Source organism: Monodelphis domestica, chromosome 2, assembly GCF_027887165.1.
Source record: "Monodelphis domestica isolate mMonDom1 chromosome 2, mMonDom1.pri, whole genome shotgun sequence".
In the NCBI taxonomy this organism is placed as follows: domain Eukaryota; kingdom Metazoa; phylum Chordata; class Mammalia; order Didelphimorphia; family Didelphidae; genus Monodelphis; species Monodelphis domestica.
In genome coordinates, this window is record NC_077228.1 from 215958079 (window position 1) to 215984112 (window position 26034).

At 40.7% G+C, this 26034-nt stretch overlaps 1 protein-coding gene and 1 long non-coding RNA gene across 3 annotated transcripts in view; one reads left to right on the plus strand and one right to left on the minus strand.

The window, feature by feature from the left end:
- Nucleotides 1–26034, plus strand: part of SDK2 (sidekick cell adhesion molecule 2) — a 491418-nt gene that overhangs the window by 235604 nt on the left and 229780 nt on the right. The gene's annotated exons all lie outside the window — the stretch shown is intronic.
- LOC103093165 (uncharacterized) overlaps nt 23372–26034 on the minus strand; it is a 67976-nt gene continuing 65313 nt past the window's right edge. The window contains exon 4 of the long non-coding RNA XR_462212.3: nt 23372–23613. This is a non-coding gene — a long non-coding RNA (uncharacterized LOC103093165). The remainder of the gene's footprint in view (nt 23614–26034) is intronic.

The following is a 26034-nucleotide window of genomic DNA, read 5'->3' on the forward strand; positions in this document are numbered from 1 at the left end:
GATTCATGATCTTTCCCTCCCCTCTTCTCTTCCCCCCACTTCCTGGAGCTGACAAGCAATTCCACTGGATTATACTGTATCATTATTCAAAGCCTATTTCCGTGTTATTCATATTTGCAGCAAAGTGATCTTTTAACATTAAAACCCCAATCATAAACTCAGCAGACTATGTGATCAATCATATGTTTTTCTTCTACGTTTCTGCTCCCACAGTTCTTTCTCTGGATATGGATAGTGTTCTTTCTCATAAGTTCCTCTGGATTGTCCTGGGTCATTGCATTGCTGCTAGTAGAAAAGTCTATTACATTCAATTGTGCCATAATGTATCAGTCTCTGTGTACAATGTTCTCCTGGTTCTGCTCCTTTCACTCTGCATCAATTCCTGGAGGTCTTTCCAGTTCACCTGGAATTCCTCCATTTCATTATTTCTTTCAGCACAGTAGTATCCCGTCACCATCAGATACCAGAATTTATTGAGCCATTCCCCAGTCAATGGATACCCCCTCATTTTCCAATTTTTTGCCACTATACAAAGTGCAACTGTAAATATTTTTGTACAAGTCTTTTTTCTTTATTATCTCTTTGAGGTACAATCCCAGCAATTATGGCTGGATCAAAGGGCAGTCTTTTAGTGCTCTTTGGGTATAATTCAAAATTGTCCTCCAGAATGGTTGGATCAAGTCACAACTCTACCAGCAGTCTATTAGTATCCCATTTTTGCCACATCTCCTCCAACATTTATAACTTTCCTTTGCTGACATATTGACCAGTTTGCTTGGTTTGAGGAGGTACCTCAGAGTTGTTTTTATTTTCATTTCTCTAAACAAGAGGGATTTAGAACACTTTTTCATGTGCTTATTGATAGTTTTGACTTCTTCATCTGAAAACTGCCTATTAATATTCCTTGCCCATTTGTCAATTGGGGAATGGCTTGGTTTCTTAAATTTTGACTTAGTTTCTTTTATATTTGGGAAATTATCCTTTGTCAGAGATTTTTGTTATAAAAATTTTCCCAGTTTGAGCAATAGCAATATTAATAACAATAATAATTTATGTTGCACCTGCTCTTTGTTATTCAGTCATTTCAGTCCTGTATGATTTTTCAGGACCCCATTTGGGTTTTCCTTGATGGAGAATGGATTGATTTTTGAAAACAGAAAAAGTCATCTAAATTCAAGCATACTGAACTAAGCTGGTGGAGCTAGGTAATGGCATAAAGGCTTTCTAGGGGGCAGACAAAAAAGAAAAGCAATTATTAAGTTCCTGCTATTTGCTAAGCATGGGCACATGGGTGGAATAGTGGATAGAGTGTTGGATCTAGAGTCAGACTCATCTTCCTGAGGTCAAATTTAACCTTAGACTTTCCTTGGAGTGTGACCCTGGGCAAGTCACTTAATCCTGTTTGCCTCAGTTCCTCATCTATAAAATGACCTGGAGAAGGAAATGGCAAACCACTCCAGTATCTCTGCCATGAAAGACCCCAAATGGGGTCATAGTCAGACACAACTGAAATGCCTGAAAGACAACAAAAATTCATTGGATGAATGTATGTTTCTCCCTGAGGTTTTGGGCAAAAAGGGAAGAACCATTGAAAAATGTCCTGTGTTGGTTTAACTCTTGTATGTTCGTGTGTGTGTGTCTGTGGGTGGGTTGGTGATCATTTGTAACAGACATGGCATCCAACATATATTGGGGAAATGTGAAGGGCATGTGATGACCAACCACATCTCTCCCGTGCTCCTGGTAGTTAGCAATCATTCTTCACAGACCCTTCCCATTTTCCTAAAGCACTCTTCACCTCTTGATGTTAGTTGCGTTCTGGGTACAGGTCCCTTTGGTTGTTCTTATTGATGCCTTTTCTCTGTAGCTTCCAGTATCTATGTTCCTCTCTAGGGGGGAGCCTTAAACTAGATTTATTCAGAGTCCTTAATTCCTATATAGACCCCAAATTAGCCACACCTACTCCAAAACAGAAAACATCTCCACCCCAGATTGCTTTCAGAGGAAAGAGGTACCTAACAGGGCCAAAAAGAAGAACTGAGGGACCTCTGAATTTGATGTCTTTCTGGGTATCGATGTCTTTTGTTTGTTGGTTGGCTTTAAAATCCTTACTTTTTGGCTTAAAATTGAAACTAAGTTCTAAGGCAGAAGAGTAGTAAGGGGTAGTCAATGGGGGTTAAGTGACTTAACCAGGGTCACATAGGTAGTGTGTAATTAGAATTTCCCAGATTCTATTTCCCAGAATCCCACTTCCATCCTCATGTTACATCCTTACATTTTGGAGATAGTTTCTATACTCTCTCTCTCCTCTCGGTAATGTGGTTGGGAAAACTTCTCTTTACTCTGGCTTTTACTTTTGTCTTTTTATTTCCTCTACTTCAAATGATTGTTATTATTTTTTAAGCCCTTACTTTCCATCTTAGAATCAATGCTGTGCTTTGGTTCTAAGGCGGAAGAGTGGTAAGGGCTAGGCAATGGGGGTCAAGTGACTTGCCCAGGGTCACACAACTAGGAAGTATCTGAGGTTGGATTTGAACCCAGGACCTCCCATCTCTGGGTCTGACTCCCAATCCACTAAGCCACCCATCTGCCCCCTACTTCAAGTGATTATTAATAAATCATATAAAATATAAAACTTGGGGTTATTAGATATTAATTTTAATCTTACATTTCAAAGTGTCTGAGATTTGAACCCAAAACCTCCTGTCTCCAGACCTAGCTCTCTGTTATACTGCCTAACTTCCCCTACACTCAGTGTTGTGAGGTTTTGTTCATTTGTTTATTTTAACTCTTACCTTCTATCTTTCAATTGGCTCTAAGTATTGGTTCCAAGGCAGAAGAGTGGTAAGAGGTAGGCAGTTGGGGTTAAGTGACTTGCCCAGGGTCACATAACTAGGAAGTATCTGAGGCCAGATTTGAGCCCAGGATGTCTTGCCTCCAGGCCTGGAGTTGCCTAGCTGCCCCAGCTACCAGTGTCTTTATCCTCAGCCCTAGTGTCAGTACCATGTCCTTCCCTAGTGTGACTATCATTGTCTGTAAAATCTCTTACTAGGTGTGGAGAAAGACTTACAGAGGAAGAGAAACTTCTGAGATCTCTTTGGCTTCAAGAAGGGCAAAATTGGGTCTACGAGGCAAGAGAGGCAGGCTTATCAGAATACATGTTGAAAGGAAATTTCCAAAGCCACCTTTTCTTTAACCTTCCTCATCATCCAGCCCTTCTGTCTGTGCCTTGCCTTGGAAGAGAGAGACAAAGTAAGGAAAAGAGGGGAGACAACAGCTAGTGAAGCATGCCTCAGGACAATGGCGCCCAGGCCCAAGGAGATAAGCTTAATCTTCAGGGAGGGATGGAAGGAATAAAGAACAGGGACAGCCATGGCCTCGCCAGGCAGAGGGTAAGGCTGGCGTTCATTCATTCACTGAGAAAGTCTTTCTTGATCACCGGCTATCTGCATAGTGCACTGATGCCAAAAAAAAAAAAGCAAGACAGAGTACTCTTCCTTCTGAGTTTATAATCTACGGAGGGAGATAAAACATGGGCACATAAAACAGTCACCTCACAATTCAATTCAATAAACATTTTGTGGAGAGAAGGAACTGGGCAAAACAACTACCATGAGCCTTTATTAAGCACTTGTTGGGTGCCGGTGGGCACTGTGCTTAGGATTGGGGATACAGAGAAAGGTAAAAGCCTGGTACCTGCTCTCTCGTGGGGAGAGACAGCATGCCAGTGGCTGGGTACCTACAAAACATGTACCATATAATGAAAGGTGGCTTCACTCCAAGTAGAGGGGTGATAACTAGGAAAGCGGTTCTCAACCTCTCAATTTGTAGCGATGAGAATACATAATGCATATCAGGTATTTACATTCCGAATCATAACTGTAGCAAAATTACCGTTTTGAAGTAGCCACCAAAATAATTTTTTGGTTTGGGGTCATTGCAACATGAGGAACTGTATTGTGGGGTCACAGCATTAGAAAGGTTGAGAACCACTGGTTTAGAAGGTATTGGAACTGAGGACTGAAGGAGGCCAGGGAAACAAGGAGGTGGGGATGGAGAGCAGTGGAGGCCAAGTTTAATGGCGCCATCTAATGAGTTACCATAGCATGAGATGAGTAGGGGGAAGGGAGAGACAGACTGAGCTGCGATAGTCAGGAAAAACATCATAACAGAACAGATATTTGAGTAGAGTCTTCAAGAATGGGTGTAGGACAAGACAATTAGGTGAGTCAGTGGAAAGAGAGCCAGGCCCAGAGACTGAAAGTCCTGGGTTCAAATATGGCCTCAGATACTTTCTAGCTGGATGACCCTGGGCAAGTCATTTAATCCTCATTGCCTAGCCCTAGAATTGATACTTGATTATTTTTTTTGTTCTTTTACTTTATTTTTATTTTATTTAATTGACTAATTAAGAAAGTTTTTCCATGGTTACATGATTCATGTTCTTTCTCTCCCCTCTCACCCCCCTCCCATAGCCAACACTCAATTACACTGGATTTTACATGTGTCATTGATCCAGACCTATTTCCATTTTATTAGTATTTGTACTAGAGTGATTGTTTGGAGTCTACATCCCCAATCATATCCCCATCAAACTATGTGATCAAGCAAATATTTTTCTTCAGCATTTCTGCTCCCACAATTCTCTCTGGATGTAGAGAGTGTTCTTTCTCATAAGTCCCTCAGAATTGTCCTGGATCATTGCATTGCTGCTAGTAGAGAAGTCCATTACATTCAGTTGTGTCATGGTGTATCTGTCTCTGTGTTGATACTTGATTATTAAGGGTTTAAAAAAGGGGGGGAGGTGGAAACCAGGCATAGTTTGGATCAGTACAGAGCAAAGAGAAGGCCATTCCAACTTCTGGAAATATGAGCAATGGTACTGTCTAAGGAACAGTAAGGAAACTTAGCTGGTTTAAACAGAGTACTTATAATGGGGAGGAAAAGAAGAGGGCCTTGATTGCCTGGCCAAAGAGTTTGACCTGGAATCTATAGGTAATTTGTTGCTATTCAATCATTTTCAGTCATGCCCATCTCTTCATGACTTCATTTGGGGTTTTCTTGGCAACAGTACTGGAGTGGTTTGCCATTTCCTTCTCTGGCTCATTTTATAGATGAGGAAACTGAGGCAAACAAGGTTAATCAATCTGTCCAGGGTCACATAGTTAGCCACTGTCTGAGGTTAGATTTGAACTCAAGGAGATGTCTTCTTGACTCTAGGTCCAGTACTATTCACTGTGCCATCTAGCTTCCCTCTCTAGATGATAGATTTTATATATCTAGATGATAGATGAAAGATTTTAAGCAAGAGGAGTGATATGATAAAAGTAGTATTTAAGAATATTAAATTATCTGTGATGTGTGCAGGTATGAGGTAAGTCTGAAGTAATAAGTCTCTGGACCGGTGATAAAAACTCAAATATCAACAGAGCCACTAGTACATAGGAATCCTTGTAAGCTACATGTTAACCAACTAGCAATATATATGTTGTATTGTTTTTTTTATTCTGTTAATCATTTCCCAAATATATTTTGATCTCATTTTGGCTTCATTTGGGAGTGTCATGGGCATGAACCATGTGTTTGATACCTCTTCTCTGGACTATGATGATGACAGTTGGAATGGAATGGAAGAGTCACTATCTTAGGGGGACCCTTAGTAGCATTGTGGAGATTTTAATCCTTTTTTGTATCATGGAATCCCTAGCAATTTGGGGAGCCCCACAGAACCCTTCTCAAAAGAATGTTTTTAGATGCGTAACACAGAATATGTAGAATCCTAAAATATGATTATAAAAAAAGATTAAGTTCACAGACCCCAAGTTGAGAACTTCTGTCCTAGAGGAACCCAGCTTTCCTGGCAAACACTTTAGCAAAGAACTAAAAAAGTACCAGATAAAACAATGATTGAGAAAACCAAAGAGAAACACCAATATAATCTCCTCCATCCAGCCCAGGACTTTACAAGAATCCAGAAGGCTGAATGGGGGCCTTCTATGGGAAGACAGAAGCCAGTGTGAACTCTGACAAATGGTACCTAAAGCCACCAGGGACAAAGTCAGCTCTTGATGAGTCATTGTGCAGGAAGAAGGACTGAGTAATATATTTATATCTTTAGACCTTCCTAGAACCCTGAAGCCAGTTTCCTCTCAGAGCCACAGCAAGAAACAGAACCAGCCAAGAGTCTCTGGTTAGGGGTGATCTAGAGGGCCTTGAACTGCCATTATGCTGGGAAAAGAAAGGACTCTTTCTTCCTCCACCTTTGACTAGAGTCACATTGTTTTCTCAGTGGTTGCCCCATGTGGCACTCAAAATAATAAACTTTTCCAGTTCAACAACCAAATGGAAGGACTCATCCCAGCAATGAATCATATATAGCTGGAACCAGGTAGGGGATCTCTATGCACATTCAAATTTCCATGCAGTGCCCTGAGGACAAGCCTAGGAAATCTGAATTCTCCAAAGATGGGGGGAAGTCTTTACCTTTGATTGGAATGCCTTGAATGGGGCACCACTAGGGAGTACCATAATGAAAAAAAGCAGAAACTTTGGATATAATGCAAAGACATACTGGCTGGTTGTGTGAGAGAAGGATTATATGGAGGTAATCTTCCCACTTCCTGTCTCCTCATTTTCTGCCTTACCCAAGTCCACTGTTCTTAGTTCTTCTTCATCTCAAAAATAGGAATGGGGCTGAGATACAAAAGAAAATGATGCCTGTCAATCAGAGATTAGCCTATTTGATAAACTTAGAAATATGAGATCACACTATTGAGCATGCTTTCTGGAGTGATTCTCAAAGAGATTCTTGGAGCAGCCCTGGACAGCCAATTTCTCCCCAGTATCAGATGTCCTCAGGTCTACTGCACAAATGCCCAGATGCCCTCTGGAACAGTTCATCCATGCTGCAGTGGACTGGAGGTATAAACAAGGGAAGGCTCTTCCTAAATTCTTCCTTTCCACTGCTGCCTTCCTCATCATAGCTTTCTGACCTCCAGCATGCTTAATATAGCCCATTCACATCTGACTGTTACCAAGTCTCTTTTGAGATTTAATATGATTCGGCTAAGAGTTTGGACATCTTGTCTGGAAATTGAAGGCTGCTGGTGGGGAAGCTGAGGTGCTAGAACTAGTTATGATGGGCATAAATCAAATTTTAATAGAGATGTACATGGCACAGAGCCAGTGTACTCAAGCAGAAGGAAAGTTGTAATTAAAAGTTTAGAAATGTACTAATCCTTAGGGAGGAATGGTGAGGCAGGGAGGGTTGGAGGAAGGGAGAGATTTCTCCCTCCCTCCTCCCATCAAGTGTGCTGTCCTTCTGGTGACCGAGGGCTAGTGTCCCTCCCTCTGCCAAGCAAGATGGGGAAGGTTATTGGGATGAAAGGGACTAAATAGTCCCCCAGGAAAGCTCCTTGCACGAACTCAAACTGCAAAATAAACCAGTGGGAAGACCATGCTAGAGAACTCAGCAAATGAGGGTGGAATTTGCATCAAAAAATTCCAGAAGAATCCAAACTTGGTCCAAAAGCTTGAATATACTCAAGAAGATGTAGGGTACTAAGAAGAAATCTCCTACCCCTCAATGCCAACTCTCTTCTAGGATGCTTTTGTCATTACCTTGAAAGGATTCCCTTCTCTATTCATAGTAGAAGCTACTGTTCTCACCTTCAGAATTGAGTGGTTTTCTTCATACTGAGATTCACTGAACTGCCTTTGACCTAAAATGCACCCATTATATTGCTACTAGCCCTTGCTCCTCTTGGAAAATCTGAAACTTGTAGCTGTTATAAGTGAAATTAATATATCTATCCAGTTATTAATTTTTCATAAAGTTTATTAATAGAAAGGGTAGATCAGCACTGATTGAAATCTCATCCTTTACTCTAAGTTCTCAGACCATGTGAAGCCTATTCTGCAAACATCTTCTTCTCCCTCATTATCTCTCTCCCAGCCAGCTTTCCTCGCAAAAAGCCCCAGGTGAGCTCTGCCCCTTTCTTTTATTGACATACAGGACAAAACTGTGATATGTGAGCATTGCTGATCAACCAGTCAGCCCTCAAGGAGGGGGAGGGGATAAGATCCCTTGACACATATCAAAGTATTTGACAAGGAAATGCTAGCTTTGATGGGGCCCATAGTTTTTACTGAACTTCTAATGAGTCCAATGACATAAATCAGGTTAAGAACGCATAGGGGATCTCAGGGGCAGCTATATGGCTCACTGGACTGAGAGCCAGGTATGGAAATTGGAGGTCCTGGATTCAAATTTGACCTCAGACACTTCCTAGCAAGTCACCCCCATTGACCAGCCCTTACCATTCTTCTGTCTTGGAACCACTACACAGTATTGATTCTAAGACAGAAGGTGGGAGGTTTTTTGTTTTGTTTTTTTTTAAACCTTGATCTAGTCTTTCAGCCTCATTTTCATTTTAGGAAGCTGGTTTTTCTAATTCTCGTTCCAATACAACCTTGCCCCATAAACTGGAACAAATCACTAGTATTCTTTGGATCTGGGTTTCTTCATCTTGAAAAATGAAGAGGTAATGGCTGTCTCATTGGAGATTAATAATGATGATGCCAAATGAGAAAAAAAAAAGCCTTGATGAAACATTTTTAAAATGAGCAGTAAAGAACAGAAGGAAGATATAGACAAGCAGGACAGATTTGGAACTAAAGTGTTGAATGTAATTTAAAAAAACTTTTAAAAACAAGCTATACATAATAGAAATTTATGGTTTCAAATATAATCCCCCTTTTCTCTTTGTATATCAAAATCTTAGCTTTTGTTGACATTTCTTAATTTAAATAAAGATAGATATATACAGAAATAGAGACAGATATAGAGAGAGATGGATGGATAGATGGATGGATGGAGAGAGAGAGAGAGAGAGGTAGATAGATAGACAAAATGCAAAATGAGGGGGGTTAATGAGATGATTTCTAAGATCTCTTACAGATAGTGTGACCAAATGGTTCAGGAGTCAGTTCAAATTCTGACTATGGCACTGATTAGTCTTATGACTATTTGTGAAACACTTTACAGATTCTTCATCTGCAAAATGGGGCTAGTAATTCCTAAAATACCTATTTCATAGGCATTTTGCAAACTTTGAAGCACTAAATTTCTGAGACTGTGATTTTTAGCAGTATGGAGGAAAATGTTCTTCTCTGTAACTTAGATAGTGCGTCCTTGGTCAAAGAGCCAGTTGGTGTCAGAGACAGGACTTGGGAGAAAGGCTTTTTGACTCCAAGAGTAGCTTTCTATTCAATCTGATTACCCCTTTCCACCCTAGCAACCTACGAATTTGTGAATTTTCTCATGTTGCTGTAAATTTCCTTGGCCTTTACCTCAACCTCCATTCCTTGCTCCGTAAAATGGATTATTCATTATGTTTCTTCCAGGAGAAGAAGCCTCAGGAGTTATCTTTTCATCCCTAAGGCTAGCCATCATGATTGCCCATACTCTTCACCATACTGACATAGAGGCTAAGAACCCCTCATCTAGGGCCTAACTTTTCAGATAAGGAATCTGAAGCTCTGAGAAGGAGATACCCATAATCATACTGGCTTCCAGTGTATTATACTTAATATACTCCATTCATGTCTGACTATTACCAAGCCTCTTTGGAGATGTAATGTGATTCAGCTAAAAATTTGGGTATCTTTTTCTGGAAATTGAAGTCTTTTGGAGCTGAAGGCTTTTTAGCTAACTGAAGAGCTAGAATTAGTTATGACATCAGTCAATCAATAAACATTTATTAAGGCCGTACTATGTGCCAGGTACTGTGCTAAGCATAGAACATAAATTGATTTTTTTAAACCCTTACCATCTGTCTATATATTGGTTCCAAGGCAAAAGAGTGGTAAGGGCTAGGCAATTGAGGTTAATGATTTGCCCAGGGTCATGGAGCTAGAAAGGGTCTGAGGCCAGATTTGGCTTCCCTTCTTTGGGCCTGGCTTTCTGTCCTATTAAGTCACCTACCTGCCTCATAAATTGAATTTAAATAGAGATGTATAAGCAAATATAGTAGCTGAGATAACAATAGTAATAGTAGTAACAACTAGCATTCCTATAATGCTTTAAAGTTTTCAAAGCAAATTACAAATATTGCTTCAATTTATTCTCAAGAAGCATTCCTATTTTATCCTAAATGGGATTAGAACCTGAGTTTCTTGACTCTAGATTCAATTGTCTTTCCTACCTGGAGGTGGAAGAATGGTCTGTCCCTGTAGCCAAGGAAGGGAACCCATTAAGAGAGTCTCTCTAAACTAGCATGGAATATTTCATTTCCTCCCATTATGAGAGATAATCTCTCCATTCCCCAATCTTCATTTTCTTATCCTCTTTCTCCAATCTTCATTTTAAGGGAAAAGCGAAGAGAAACCTAAGACAGCCTACCTTTCAAAGCATGGGTAGGGGAGCCCACAGATGTCACCTTCAGAAAAGATACTTTGGGGGAAGGATTATCCATGTTTTTCCCCTTGCTCCCCAACTCTAGAGACCTGAGAATTACCTGTACCACTTAGGCCTGTTATTAGGACCCACAGACAAGACTTGCTAATAACAAACTTTTGTTATGAGTCTCTAGGGCTGAAGACTATGGAGATCCAGTGTGGTCTAGTGGAAAGAATGCTAGATAAAGTCAGAAACTACCTAGATTCATTTCTCACTTTTGACACCAGCTTGATGAACATAAGCAATCCTTAGAGCCTTCTTTGGGCCTCAATTTCCTCATTAATAAAAAAGATGAAGAACCTCTCTACTCTAAGAGTCGGGTTACATTTTCCCAGTAAGGATCCTCAGTTCTAGGCTCACCATAGTTCAAACTAGTGGATAGTGGCTTTTAAAGAAAGTCTCTGGCTTATGCTCACAGTTCTATTCTAGGAGCAGTATTTTTTTAAAAACTCTGACCTTCTATCTTAAGAATCAATACTGTGTATTGATTCCAAGGCAGAAAAACAGAAAGGCCTAGACAAATGGGAGCTAAGTGCCCAGGTCACACAGCTAGGAAGTATCTGAGGCCACATTTGAACCCAGGACCTCCAATCTTTAAACTTGGCTTTCAATCCACTGAGCCACTTCACTGGCCCCTAGGAGCAATCTCTTAAACAAAACTTAGACTTGGATCATGTCTATGGCCTTCCCCAAAAGGATTCATAGGTGCCTCTTAAGAAAAGTACTCAATTTATTTTATTTGGTCAATTTCAAACATTATTCCTTGGTTACAAGAATCATATTCTATTTCCCCCTCCCTTCCCCACATCCCTCCCATAGCAGATGCGCAATTCCACTGAGTATTACATGTGTCCTTGATCAGAACCTATTTCCATGTAGTTAATGTTTGCACTAGGGTGATCATTTAGAGTCTACATCCTCAACCATATCCCCTTTGAACCAAGTAATCAAGCAGTTGTTTTTCTTCTGTGTTTCTATTCCCACAGTTTTTCCTCTGAATGTGGATAGTGTTCCTTCTCATAAATCCCTCCAAGTTGTTCAGGATCACTAATGGAGAAGTCCATTACATTCAATTATGCCACAGTGTATCAGTCTCTGTGTACAATGTTCTCCTGGTTCTACTTCTTTCGCTCTGCATCACTTCCTGGAGGTTGTTCCAGTGAAAAGTACTCAGTTTAGAAAGAAGATCAGATATAAGGCAGATATTTCTTTCTTCTTCCACAAAAGAAATGCTTAAAACACAAAATACTCATAAATATGTGTTGACTAATACTTAAAACATAAAACAATAAATTATAATTCCTACTACGCTCTTTTATATTTAATACATTGATGAAATATTTTGGAGCCTAAATAGGTATTTCATTCAGCTCAGCTCTGTACTGTTTGAATAACTCGTCCAAGTTTCATATCATCTGACAAGTCAGGGTTTGCCATGGGCTCATCTTCCTATTAGTGGTCATCTTCTCCTCTGAGAACCATTGTAGCATCTATAGGACATCTTGCACAGACTGAAGAACCCAGGAACTCGTAAACTCCCCAAGTAGCTATCACACTTAAAAAGTCCATCTTTGGGGATTACTGTTCAGTCACCTATGCTCAGAGAAAGAAATACAAAGCAGCCTGGAGAGCCAGTTTTCGGATTATCTGTACCAGGACATGCTCTTTCTGACATATGCAATTTGTTATCATAACTGTTGGGGAAGAAGGGAAAAATAAATTCCCCTTTCATTGTGGAAAATGCAAGGGGCAGCTGTCAGGAATTCCAAGCCACATATTCAGAAGAGCAGAAAAAGAAAGCATAGGCAGAAATTGTCACTCTCATTAAAGTCACCTAGTAGGAGCCTCTTGTTCAGTAGCCCTTCTTGGTTCAGCCCACTGTGCCAGCCCTGAAAGGGTGGAGAGGAAAATGATACAAACTTGGGAAGAAACTTGGGAAGAAACTTGATACCTGCCATTGATTGATGCCAGCTAGGTGGATTGAGAGTCAGGCCTACAAACAGAAGGACTTGGGTTCAAGTCTGGCTTCAGACACTTCCTAGCTGTGAGAACCTGGACAGGTCACTCAATCCCCACTCCTTAGTCCTTACCACTCTTCTCTTTGGAGCCAATATACCCTATTGATTCTAAGGCAGAAAGTAAGGGTTTAAAAAAAAGAAAGAAAGAAAAGGGCAATACAATGATCCAGGACAATTCTAAAGGACTTTATGATAAAGAAAGCTATTCACCTCCAGAGAAACAACCTTTGAATTAGAAATGCAGCATATAATTTTTCACTCGTTTATTTTGGTATATGTTTGGGGGCTTTGGTTTTAGAAGATTATTTGCATACAAAAAATGAGCAATATGGAAATATGTTTTGTGTGATAATGTTTGTATAACCCAGAAAAAATAATAAAACTTGGATATCTTTAAAAAAAGAAAAAGAAAGAAAGAAACCAAAGTACATGCCTCATTGGAAGCAGCCCATAAGGAACACCTATCACTGGAAGTTGCTAAAATGCAGGTACATCCTTCAATATATGCCATAGGGTGGCCATTATTAAACCTATCATACCTACTTTGAAGAGATTTTTTGGGAACCTACATATTAATGTATGTAAAGTACTTTGTAAAGCTTAAAATTCTATGTGATTTTGAGACATTATTATTATTTTCTTGGAGGAACTATTTGAAAAGATATTGAAGACACTGGGGAAAAAAATCAAGGAAAGTATCAGACTCCATGATTAGAGGGATGGAGAGCTATGGAGAGCATCCATGCAGTTACTTCCCATAGCTGGGTAGTAATTATGTTATTAAGAACAATAAGTTCAAAATATAAGGTGGGAGGGGAAAATGAAAAAAAAAAGTCCCTAAGCGTGCATCAGTTCAGTTTCCATAGCAACCCCTTTTCTGACTATTGTAAAGCCAGGAATCTCAGCTGCTCCTGTAAGACCCCTGGCTTAGGTGGGAAGCAGGGAACCCCAGGAAAGCAGCTGAAGCTGGGCACACAGGTTGAACCAGCCCAAGCTGGCACAGTAGGGAACCAGGAAAGGAGCAGAGGCTTCCTACAGAGTCACTCTTCCTTTTGTCAAGTTCTGTAAGCATATATAGTTCATTTTGGTGTGTGGCTTAGGCTAGAACCAAGTATGCCTTTTATCAGAGGGAGGTATTTCCCTTTCTAAGCAGTGGCATTTGGAGGAGGATTGTGGAAGAGGACTGAAAGAAGGTTGGAAATTAGGGGAAGAAAATCTAAGAGTTTGTCAGGGCTGTTTATTCCTTGAAGAGCCTACCTCTTGAGTTCTCATCATAGTTTATGAAAGCCCTGATAGCTCTTCAACTTTCTACCCTCTTTTTCGGTTGTTTTCAGTCATATCCGACTCTTCATGACCCCCTTTTTGCTTTTCTTGGCAAAGATACTGGAGTGATTTGCCTCCAGCTCAATTTACAGATGAGGAAACTGAGGTCATCAGGACTAACTGACTTGCCCATGGTTTTTTTCCTTCTAAGAGAGGGAGAGATTTTACTTTTTCAGTACAAATATGACAGACCTTCCTAGTCTTTAGATAGAAAGGGGAGAGACCTTTCCAGACCAGATCATAAATTCAGAGCTGGAAGGAAACTTAGAGGTCATTAGGTCCAAGTTCTTGATTTTACAGATGGGGAAACTGAGACTCTTAACAAGTAACTTTCTACCAAGGTCACACGGGAATTCAGGATCCAAATCTAAGTCTGTGTTATAATTATCTATGTATGTGCTATTCTCTCATCAAACTATAAGCTCTCCATTCCACTTTTGGGCAGATCTCATTTTTTGTTGTTGTTCAGTTGTGTCTGACTCTTGGTGACCCCATTTGAGGTTTTCTTGGCAAAGATCCTAGACTGGTTTGCCATTTTCTTCTCCAGCTCATTTTATAGATGAGGAAACTGAGGCCAACGGGGCAAAATGACTTGCCTCGGGTCCCACAGCTAATAAATGCCTGAGACTTGTTTTTGAACTCAGGAAAAGGACTCCTCCTGACTCTCTGCCTGGCACTGTATCCACTGTGCCACCTATCTGCCCTAAGTGGCATTTACATGCCCCAATTCAGGTCAGTCTCCTCTGACACACAGAGTGGCCTTACATCCTTATCCAGCTTTCCAGTGGATATTAAATTTTCCACATTTAATCTTAACTGTACAGGGAGCCACTGCTTTCCAGACTCCTTAGAGCATAAGAGTTCTGAAGACCAGGCCAGAACATGCAAATGAAGATGCTTGATGTCTGTAATGAAAGTCTCCCAAGGAAAATAGTTCTCTGATGAACGGAGACTATTTATTTCCACCACAAGAAAATTTAACATGCAAATTAAGAAGGACTAATAATTTATCACCTGTAATGGACCTATTTGAATGTGTCCTAAATCCTGGGGTCCTATGGAATCTCTAACTAATGCATCTAAAAGCATGAATATAAAATGGATATATCTCTATCCTCTGGGGTCTGTCTACAGAGGGGAGGGAGAGCTTCTTAGTATATGCCCATATGTATTATATCCAGAATATGTAAATATATGTAAATATAGCCTCTATTTCTTTTCCCCACACAGCTGGGCTGGAAATTCCTGGCCACCTTGAGGATTTGCCCCTGCCTCTCTGCAAGCCTCTTGGATCCCAGCCAGAGGCCAGGAAACTAATTAGATATTTGATTCAGATATAAGCTCCATCAAGCATATAGCTCTGAAAGCGAACAGGGAGAGTTAGTAACAGCCATTGGTTCCTTGCTCTTTATGCCCTCTGCTCCCCCAAACCCATTCATTAGTCACTTCCCCATTTCATATAGTATGGAATGCTCTCTCTCCCTATTCTTTTTTTAAAAATTAAGATGAGGCTTGGCCTACCCATTATGCCCCCACTCCACTGAGGAATGAACTGTTGTCTCTGTCTGGGGAAGTTGCCCTCCCTTCTCTCCGGAGAATGGTCTCCTGACAGCAGACCAACTAATTCCCAGAGATATCAAGATTCTGGGTGATGTTCCTAGGAAAAAATAAGGGAAAGAACTAAAGTACAGATTTCTAGGACTGACTGGAAGCAGAGCTTTCCCTTCCAGTTTGTAATGTTCAAGTGGACTGCTAGGTAGCACAGTGGAAAGAGTTATGGCCCTGGTGTCAGAAGTTCAAATTCGATCTCAAGCACTTATAAGCTGTGTGACCCTGGGCAAGTCCCTTCTCCTGTTTGCCTCAGTGTCTCCATCTGTAAAATGAACTGGTGAAAGAAAGAGCAAACCACTCCAGAATCTCTGTTGAGAAAACACCAAATGGGGTCACTAAAAGTCCAATGGGACTAAATAATTTGTGATAGGATCCATTCATTTATCCAATACTATACTTACTATAGTAAGCTTATGCTATAATGGATAGGGAGCCAATCTTCAAGTCAAAAATACCCACCTCTGATAAGTTATTTATGTGACCATAGACAAGTAACTTAATCTCTCAAAGCCCTCAGGTTTAAAGGACAGTTAGGTGGGTCAATGTATAGAGCACCAGACCTAGAATCATAAAGACTCATCTTCTTCATTAAAATTTAACCTCAGACATTAGCTATGTAAACCTAGGCAACTCACATAACTTTGTTTGCCTCATTTTCCAAATCTGTAAAGTGAGATGGAGAAGAAAATTGTAGGGCAGCTAGATGGCATGGTGGATAGAGCACCAGTTTTAGAGTAGGTAGGACCTAGGTTTGATTCTTGCCTCAGACACTTCCTAACCTTGGACAAATCACTAAACCCCAATTCCCTAGCCTTTGCTCTTTTGTCTTAAGTAAGGGGGAAGGAAGCAAGGAAGCAAGGAAGGAAGGAAGGGAGAGAGAAAGAGCAAACCACTCAAGTATCTTTGCCATAAAAACTCCAAATGGGGTCACAAAGAGTCAGCCAAAACGACTGAACAATAATCCCAGTCTAAAATGGTGAAGGGAGAGCCCTACACCAATGAAATTTTAGTATCAAGTCCTAGAAGAGAACTCAGAGGTCACCTAGCCCTTTTGTTATTTTTTCTTTATTTTAATTTCATTTTCAGTTAACAAAAGTCTATTTTTTTTCTCCTACATTTCTCCCCCTCTTGGAAAAAAAAAAAACAGAAGCCTTATAACAGATATTAATAGTCAAGTAAAACAATTCCCACACTGACAATATCTAAAAGGTATGTCTCATTCTATCAGGAGGTTAATATCCTTATTTTGCAGGTGAGAAAACAGAGCCCCAGAGAGGTTAAATAATTTGCCCTAGCTCTTATCCATACTAAGAAGTGCTGGCATTTGAACCCAAGTCTTTGACTCTAAATATAACATTTTTTCCAGTATACCACATGAAGGTCTTTTAAAAAAGTGTATAGAGTCAACTTGGTTCTGCTGAGACAGATATAGAAAGGCTTTAAAATAAATAAATAAATAAATAAATAAATAAATAAATAAATGAATAAATAAATAAATAAATAAATAAATAAATAAATAAATAAATAAATAAATAAATAAAATAACATTTTTCTCACCAGGATTAGAAGGATCCTTATGGGCAGTGTACCAAAGTGGGTACAACGTACAAAGTGAGTAGAAGAGGTTGGGGACAAGAGCCATTGCTGTCCCATATCTCCATAGAATAATCCAAGCATGTCTGTAGATTCCCCAGGCCCTTGAGTACACGGCATGCTTTATTTTCCTCTAGAGGTATCACATCTAAGTGTATTGGCAGACCTGAGCCCAAGGTGTCTCACAGACTTTTACTCTTGTTTCAAATACTTGCATATGCTAACCATCCAACTGTAGGGATTATACAACATAGTTCTCATTTAATTAATATTTTTCTACTTTGTTACTGGTATGACTGTATAGGAATGAGGATCTTCAGGAAAAAAATGGAATGTGAATCAAGGACCAAAGCTAAATAGTACATAAATGGAGGGGGGCAGGGGAAGAAGTTGAAGTTTCCTAGAGTAATAATTACTTCTATCAACAGGGAATCTAGATGAAGGAAGGAAGGAAGGAAGGAAGGAAGGAAGGAAGGAAGGAAGGAAGGAAGGAAGGAAGGAAGGAAGGAAGGAAGGAAGGAAGGAAGGAAGGAAGGAAGGAAGGAAGGAAGGAAGGAAGGAAGGAAGGAAGGAAGGAAAGAGGGAGAGAGGGTAGGGGAGGGAAGAAGAAAGAAAAGAGGGAGAGAAGGTGGGAAGGAGGGAGGAGGGAGAATTTAATAAGCACTTATTACATGCTAAGCTCCATGCAAAGTGTTAGGCGCACAAATACAGAAGACAATCCCTGCTTTTAAAAACATTCTTTTCAAACAGAGGGAGACAACACATATGGAAAGTGGTGGCCAAGGAAGGGTGGTTTTGGTTTAGAAAGTTACAGGGATGTTGATTAGAATCATAGAAGTTGGCAAACCCTTTCTAAGACCAATGACAAAGTCAATTTGATTGTGGTCACAGAACTGAAAAGAAAGTGGGATATGAGGTTATGGCATGATGGTTGTTGGAAAGATGATCAGGGAGTGAAATGAAGCATATCTGGGGCTGGACCTATGTGTAGAGGGACACTAAGACAGCCATTAATCATTAAAGTAATGCCTTAGGCTGGACATTCTGGGTATGAAAGAGTTAAGCCCTTCCAGGTGTATTTCTGGTCAAGAGGTCCAGAAGGTGGCAGGGGAGTAGAGAAGCAGGGATGGACAGACCTGAGTCTCTGCTATACAGCAGGTATCATAGATCTGACAACTATTTAAGCAAGACTTACAGGCTAGTTTGCCCTCTGTATGGCTGCTCATGGGAATGAGCTACAGGTCTTGTCATTAGTTTCTCAGTGGTGAGAGAAGCTTTCAGGTTTCCATGGGAAAGTTTTACAGACAAGGATAGAATGCAGAGAGTAAAATCTATTGATAATCCAAAAATCTCCTTTTCTATCTCACCTCTGCAAAATTTTTGCCAAAGCTTCTTAGAAGGAACCAAACAGATTAACTTCATTGCTTTTGAGTTCCCCTAATCCTAGAAGTAGGAAAGGCAAGTCAATCAAATAATCAACAAAGTTATAGGTACCTAAAAGATGTAAGACACCATCCTAGGCACTGTGGGAGAAGATAAAACAATATTGCTCAGACTGAGCTCTCATAAAGTTTATAACATAAGAGAGGCAAGATATATACACGGTCTTTTATTTCGGATGTTTGGGTTTGTTTTTGGGGGGGTCAGTGATTTTATCCATGAAGGGAACCCCCTTGTGGAAACCCTTCCACCAAATCAGATCAGCCACTCATATGCAAATTATAGTCTTAGAGAGCAGTCATGAAGCAGAAAGGAGGTGCCATGTGGTACTCTCCAAAATGGATTTCACTCTGGACATTCCTTCTCCTAAGGGGCTGGTTCTCTGGCTTCAGTTGAAGCTTTGAGAGTGGAGAAGTTAAGTGACTTATCCATAATCACACAGCTAGCCCATGCTAGAGACAGGCCTTGAACCCAAGTCCTTCTGCATGCAAAGCTGACTATTGCCTCCATATAAAATGAAGGCACATATTGCCTTTTGGCCAATTCTCAGGATTATTATGGGGAAAAATCATTGTAAACCTTTAAGTATTATAAAACATGAGTTTTCCTTAATTCTAAAGAGCCAAAAGGCCTGGAAGGTCTGAAAAGAAGGCTTTTTAACTGACTGTTCTCCCCACCAAGCTTAGATGAAAGCCCTCTTATGGCATGGCCTTCTGGTCAAACTGACCCTCCTTGGACCTCACTGACATTCATTAATCCCATGAACATCTGGTGCCAGCCTATCAGGAAATAAGCAAAGATCAATAGAATAGGGCTCCCTCAAACCCTGCCTGGCACCAAGCTCGGACTGGATCTGGGCAGGGCCCTGGTACTATCTAAACTCAGAGTGCCCAGCCATTCAGTACCCGCCTGTTACTCACTGATCATAAAACAATGTTTCCAAAGCCTCTTTGCCTGCTTCCCTCGGCCTCTTCTTAGTATGAATTAGTCATTATACTTTATGGTAATTAAAGAAGCTGGAGGCAAAGCTATTCCAACCCAAATATGACTGTGATCGAGAGTGCTGTGCCACTAAACGTTTAACCCTTTCACCCAATGACCTGTTTCTACAGAAATGGCAAGAGTATTCTCTTGGTGCAGAAGCAATTGCGCTCCAAGAAGGTCAGGGCTGGTGAATAGTGAGTTTCTAAGAGGATTCTGGATTCAGAGAAATAATTGATGGTTCAAAAAGCAAGGGGGGGGGGTGGGTTTGGACTAGTATAAGAGGTTTTTAGGCTAGATGTCAAGGATTTGCTCATAGTAAAAGCAGAGAGAGTATGAATTCGGTGGCTGGGGAATGTAGACATTCCTTCAGTGAAGTTCTTTTTGGGGCGGGAGAAAGAGAGCGTTGATTGCAAAATGTTAGAAGACAAATTTTAAAATTTGTATTGAGATGCAATCAGGAAAAAATAAAAAGTTTAAGTTTAAAAAGGAATAAAGCAGTAGAGGGGCAGCTAGGTAGGTAGAAAGTTGGTAGAGAGCCAGGCTTGAACACACGAGATCCTGGGTTCAAATGTGACCTCAGACACTTAACCCCCATTGGCTACTTCTTTGTCTTAGAATTGATGCTGACAGAAGGTAAAGATTTAAGGGGGGGGGGGGGAGGAAAAAAAAGTAAAGAAGCAAAAAATAATTTTAATGTATATAGTTGATATTGGTGGGCCTAGGAAAATGCAAGAACACTAATACACTATTGGTAGGGCTGTGAGTTGTCCAACCATTCTGGATATCAATTTGTAATTCAGTTAGGAAAAAAAAGTGACTAAAACTTTTGTTCACCAATATCATTTCTGGCATATTTGACCAGCAAGTCAAAATCAGCAACAAGGGGTATATACATGCTTATGTGTGCATGCACACAGATATATTTATATATACACACAAAAAATATTCATCATAATACCAATTCAATAACCAGCAAATAAATAAATAAATGCTTAATAAATGTTTATTGTGTGAGAAACCAAATGGATGCCCATTCATCCAAGATGTCTGAATAAACAACAATATACTAATTATTGCCAATAATCAATATATTGTTAATTATCAATATATTGATTATCATTAATAATAAATACATTTATTATTATAAATATATTAAGTATTGCTTAATCAATAGGCTAATTATAGATAATAATCAATATAGTAATTATTTTAATTATTTCTCTTCTCTAAGAAATGACACATGGGAAAATCAGAGAAAGGTAGGAAGATTTCTATGAACTTATACAGAGTAAAATTAAGCAGAACCCCAAAGATTGCCAAGAATAAACTGAAGTAACTGAAATAAATATAATGATCAACAACATATATCATCGATCTGGGACCTCAAAACTTTACTAAACCAACCCCTTCATTTTCCAGATAAGGAATTTGAGGTCACATCAGAGGTGGGATTTGAATCAGTGCCTTCTGATTGAACAGCCAAATAGTTCATTCCAGTGTACCATGAGCCTCCCTCAACAGGGAGACAGTGGACTTCATAGGCCAGAATGTATATACATCTTCAAATGTAGTGCCTGTGGCAGGTGTGTAAGATTTAAATTAATGTGCAATATTTCAAGTATTATATTTTATAAAGTTTATTATCTAACAAAACAGAACCACGTGACTAAGTTTTTTCTACCTGCTCAAAAAGCCTGCGACAGGAAGGAAAAGAGAGAGAGATGGACCTCCACCCAATTTATATCCTCTCTATGTCAGCACATAACAACAGGAAGTGAGTGGGGTTCTGGGAATTGTAGTTTTGCTGGGGATCATAGTTTTTAGGGTAACAGATTCTAATTACACAGGTGTTTTCAATGAATATTTTTTATTGAAAAGGAGAGTTCAGTTTGAGTTTGGGTAGAGAAGAATTATTATTTCCCACAGTATGAAAATATAAAAATATCAACAAGGGAACTGCTGGGTGACTCAGTGGATGGAGAGCCAGACTTAGAGATGGGAGGTCCTGGGTTCAAATGTGGCCTCAGACCCTTCCTAGCTATGTCTGGGCAAGTCACTTGACCCCCATTGCCTAGCCCTTACCCCTCTTCTGCCTTGGAACCAATATACAATATTGGTTCTAAGATGGAAGGTAAGGGTACATATATATGTAAAACTTACTGTGGTTTTTTAAAATGTTGTTTGTGGTGTGTGTGTGTGTGTGTGTGTGTGTGTGTGTGTGTGTGTGTGCGTGCGCACACGTGTACATGTGTGAAGGTGATATGGATGGAGTTAGGTTTAATCCAGCCTTAAAGCTGACCCCGTAGCCTCGCGCTTCTATCCAAGAGTACTGCTTGCTAATGACGGATGACTCCCCTTGACAGGCTTGAAGAGACGTTGCTCCCCCAGTTCATCCTCTTCAGTGGCCTCTCATGAACATCCCTGACTCCCTAGACTTGCCCCTGTTTCCTCTGAGTCAAACCCAGCCTGCCCTACTATGAAAAAGCTTTCTCTGTTCCTATTGATCTGGATTAGGCTTGTGGTCAATGAGATCGATGCAAGTCTCATTGAGCTCTGGGGCAGTTAACACGGTGACAGCCCAGAGCCCTCGGTTCAGGGGAGTGCGTAGGGACAGGGCCAGTCCTGTGACTTTCTGGGTCAATTAGCTCCCCTCAATGAACAGGGACGGGGACTTCATTAAGCCATTATCCATCAGGTTGGGAATTCCTGCAGAATTTCATGGCACTGAAGGCAGGCTGGGGAAGCTCGTGTTCTAGAATTTTGCAAGTGGGTCAGAGAGAAAAGGAGCCCTGGCGTCTGAGATAGCCAAAAGCCAGCCTGCCCTGCTGTATATTCAGAGGGGATAGAGCAGGGGGAAGCAAGAGTCATCGCCCTGCCATCCTTAGCCTTTCTGAAACCCCCTCCAAGGAGCCTCTCCTGGCCCACTGCTGGGATGGTCAGCGTTGCCCTCTGATTTCTACCCACTGCTTGGCTTTGACCACAGCAGAGCCCCACCTGGGGAATAATCCTGCCTTCAGCCTCGAGATGGTCAACCTGACTATCTTCCTTTTCCCCAGGAACTCTGAGCCGCCCTTAGTCAACACAGCCCATGCTGAGCCCCAACCATCAACACACATGCCCTTCCCAGGCTGTGACCTTGGACAACTGTAAAATGAAGATAATATATATATATATAAGCTAAGTGCCAGAGTGTTGGATGTTGAGTCAGGAAGACCCAAGTTCAAATCTAGATTCAGATAACTGTAGAACTCTGAACAATTCCCTTAAACATTCAGCCTCAGTTTTTCATCTGTAGCGTGGAGATAATAATAGCCAAGGGCATTATAAAAAGCAAATGCATTAACAAATATAAGTGCTTTGTTAATCTAGAAGCGTTATATAAATGCTAGCTATGTAACATTATTTTTGCTGTTGTTGCTGTTATTATTGTCATCATTTTCCAGGATGGAGGGAAGGCTCTTGGGCTTACCTGTCCATCAGTGACAGGTGACAAAGTGACAATCGGTCAGCAGTTGTTGTTGGAGGTGTCAAGGAAGGTGGGCTCCTTCTCCACAGGGATTGTTCCTCTCAGAGATAGTTTGGGGGATTACGCTAGAAGCAGGGCTTATAATGTGGGGAGCACTGCTATTCCCAAAGCCCTTGAATCCTGGGTTGGCTTCACTGAGTTATGAGGGTAGGTGGTAATGGTGGTGGTTTGATCAATACAAGCTTTTACTCCTCTCTCACCCTCAGGGTACCTTGGTACTTCCAGACCATTTTTAGGATCAGCCTCTGATGGGAAATCAGAAAAACTCAATGAGGTCTTAGATGCATGGGTTTAAATCCAGGAGCCCACTGAGTTTGCCTTCATTTTAAAAAATTGTGGTTCTGTTTGTTTTTTAATGATGGAGAAAGGGGACCATTGGGGATCATTCCAGCATGCAGTGGGAGTATTAAGTTGTGGTGTTATTTTTTTTATTTTTTAAAGCAAAAAGAAAAGAGAAGAGATCACTTTTCAACCATACCCATCTCCCTCTCAAAATGGTTCCAGTTTTTCCCTCCCAACCTCTCTCTCTTTCTCCCTCCTTCCTTTACACTGAATTTTTAAAAAAATCTCATTCAACTATATGGATACCAAAACTCTCCAAGGCTCCTTTGTCTGAGGCTCCTGGCCCAGGTCTGAAATCAGCCCTGATCCTCTTCATGCTGAGGGAGAACAAAAAGGAAGCCGAATTAAAACAAACCGATAAAAGCGTCAGTGGAAATCAACACTCCAGGAGCAAAGTCTCCCCCTCTGATTTGGTTAATCACTGCAAAACCAAGCAGGATAACTAATTTATTTTCTCAAGGCTATTTTCATCTATTCTGTGTGCAAAAGGGAAAAGCAGACTTTAATGGCCTCATAACCCCAAGGACTGGGCAAAACAGCCTCCTAAAAAGACCTTTGGAGGAGTCTCCCATCAGAGAGGGACTAATAAAAGAGAAAGGGCTGCAGTGGCAGGGGACGTTTTTTCCTTTTCCCCCAAGCAAGTGGAGGAAGGAGAGAGCTACCAGGCAGGGGTTGGGGGTTCCAGAAGAACCCACCTTATCCTGGGGCTGACAGAATAAAGAGGCTGGAGCTGTCACTGCGGGGCATGGCCAGAGTGGACACACTAACCCTAAAGAATGGGAACTAAAGTCATTCTGAGTAATTGGACCATGATTGCTGAGAGCCAAGAGTCCAGAGAGAGCTCCCAACTGGGAAAGGGGTATATTGTACACAATGGGGGCTGGCGGAAATGTCCATTCAGTGACTGAAGATGTCATCTAGTCATTTCAGTCTGCCATACGTACAGCTGCACTTTTGCCAGGATGAAAGCAGACCTAGCCCACAATGATCCCCCTCCTGGGAAATCATAGCTCGTATGGTTCTCTAGAGGGCCATCCAGGTCACACAGTGCATAGAGTGCTGGGCCTAAAGTCAGAAAGACTCATCCGCCTGATATTGGGCATCAAGATGGTACAATGGATAAAACACTAGACTTGGAATTAGGAAGACTCACCTTTCCGAGTTCAAATCTGGCCTCGGACATTTACTAGCTATATGATCCTGGGCAAATCACTTCCACCTCATTGCCTCAGTTTCCTCATTTGTAAAATGAGGTGGAGAAGGAAATGGTAAACCACTACAGTATCTCTTCCAAGAAAACCCCTCATGGATCAAGGAGAGTCAGAAACAACTGAAACAACTAAATAACAACAAATTCAAAGTGAAGATTTCCTTTCCCTGATAGTGTTCTCTAGCTTCCCAAATATACCATATAATAAATATATATAATAAAATTTATAAATTACAATATATTTCATAAGACCATAGCTTTAGTGCTAAAAAGGTCTTCAAAGGTCATTTAACATATGAGGCACTTGAGACATAGAGCTGAAGAGGCTTACTCCAAGTCACATAAAATAAGGGTTTAAGGTAGGATTTGAACTCAGATCCAGAATTCCATCCACTACCCCAGGTTGCCTGTCTTATCTACATACATTATATATTCCAATAGAATATAAACTCCCTTAAAGCATGGGGTTTCATTTTTGCCTTTGTAGTCCTATGGCCTAGCATGCCAAAGACACTAAATTCATGTTGGATTACATTGTTGAAGAACCTGCTGTATACAGAATAATTAGTGCTGGGAGAAATGCCAAACTGAGATTATGACTGCTCAGAGGGAACTCCCAGCCTACTTGTTGTTATTTAATCATTTTTCAATTATATCAAACTCTTCTTGGTGACCCCATTTGGGGTTTTCTTGGCAAAGATACTGAAGTTTGCCATTTCCTTCTCCAGCTTATGTTACAGATGAGGAAACTGAGGCCAACAGTGTTCAGTGACTTGCCCAGTCCCACAGCTAGTAAATGTGTGAGGCCACATTTGAACCCACAAAGATGAGTCTTCCTGATTTTAAGCCTGGTGCTCTATCCATTGCTCCACCTAGCTGTTGACATTCCATCAAGTAACAGTCAAGCCAACACTGCTATGTGTCAAACACTGTTAAGAAATATACCCATATAGGTAGCTAAGTGGATTGAGAGCCAGACCTAGAGACAAGAGGTCCTGGATTCAAATCTGGCCTCAGATGCTTCCTATCTGTGTGACCTTGGACAAGTCACTTAACCTCCATTGCCTAGCCCTTATAGCTCTTCTGACTTGGAACCAATACACAGTATTGATTCTATGGCAGACGGTAAGAGAAAGAAAGGGAGTAGAAGGAAGGAAGGAAGGAAGGAAGGAAGGAAGGAAGGAAGGAAGGAAGGAAGGAAGGAAGGAAGGAAGGAAGGAAGGAGAAAAAAGATTAAATAGGTAGAAAAATATATGGTGAGGGAGAGAGAGACAGACAGACAGACAGACAGACAGACAGAGAGACAGAGAGAGAAGAGAGGTGGTTGGGTTGATGGATGGATACATACATATGTATGTATGTACGTACATACTCAGGTAATTACTACCTAATATTAGATGGCACGTGCATTAGAGGAGTCCAGAATAAAGTTGGTTGTGAGTTGTGAACTTCTATGTGAGGTGTTATGAGAAAGACTGTTGGAGGAGGTGGCATCTGAGTTGAGCTTTAAAGGGTAAGGAGAAATGCA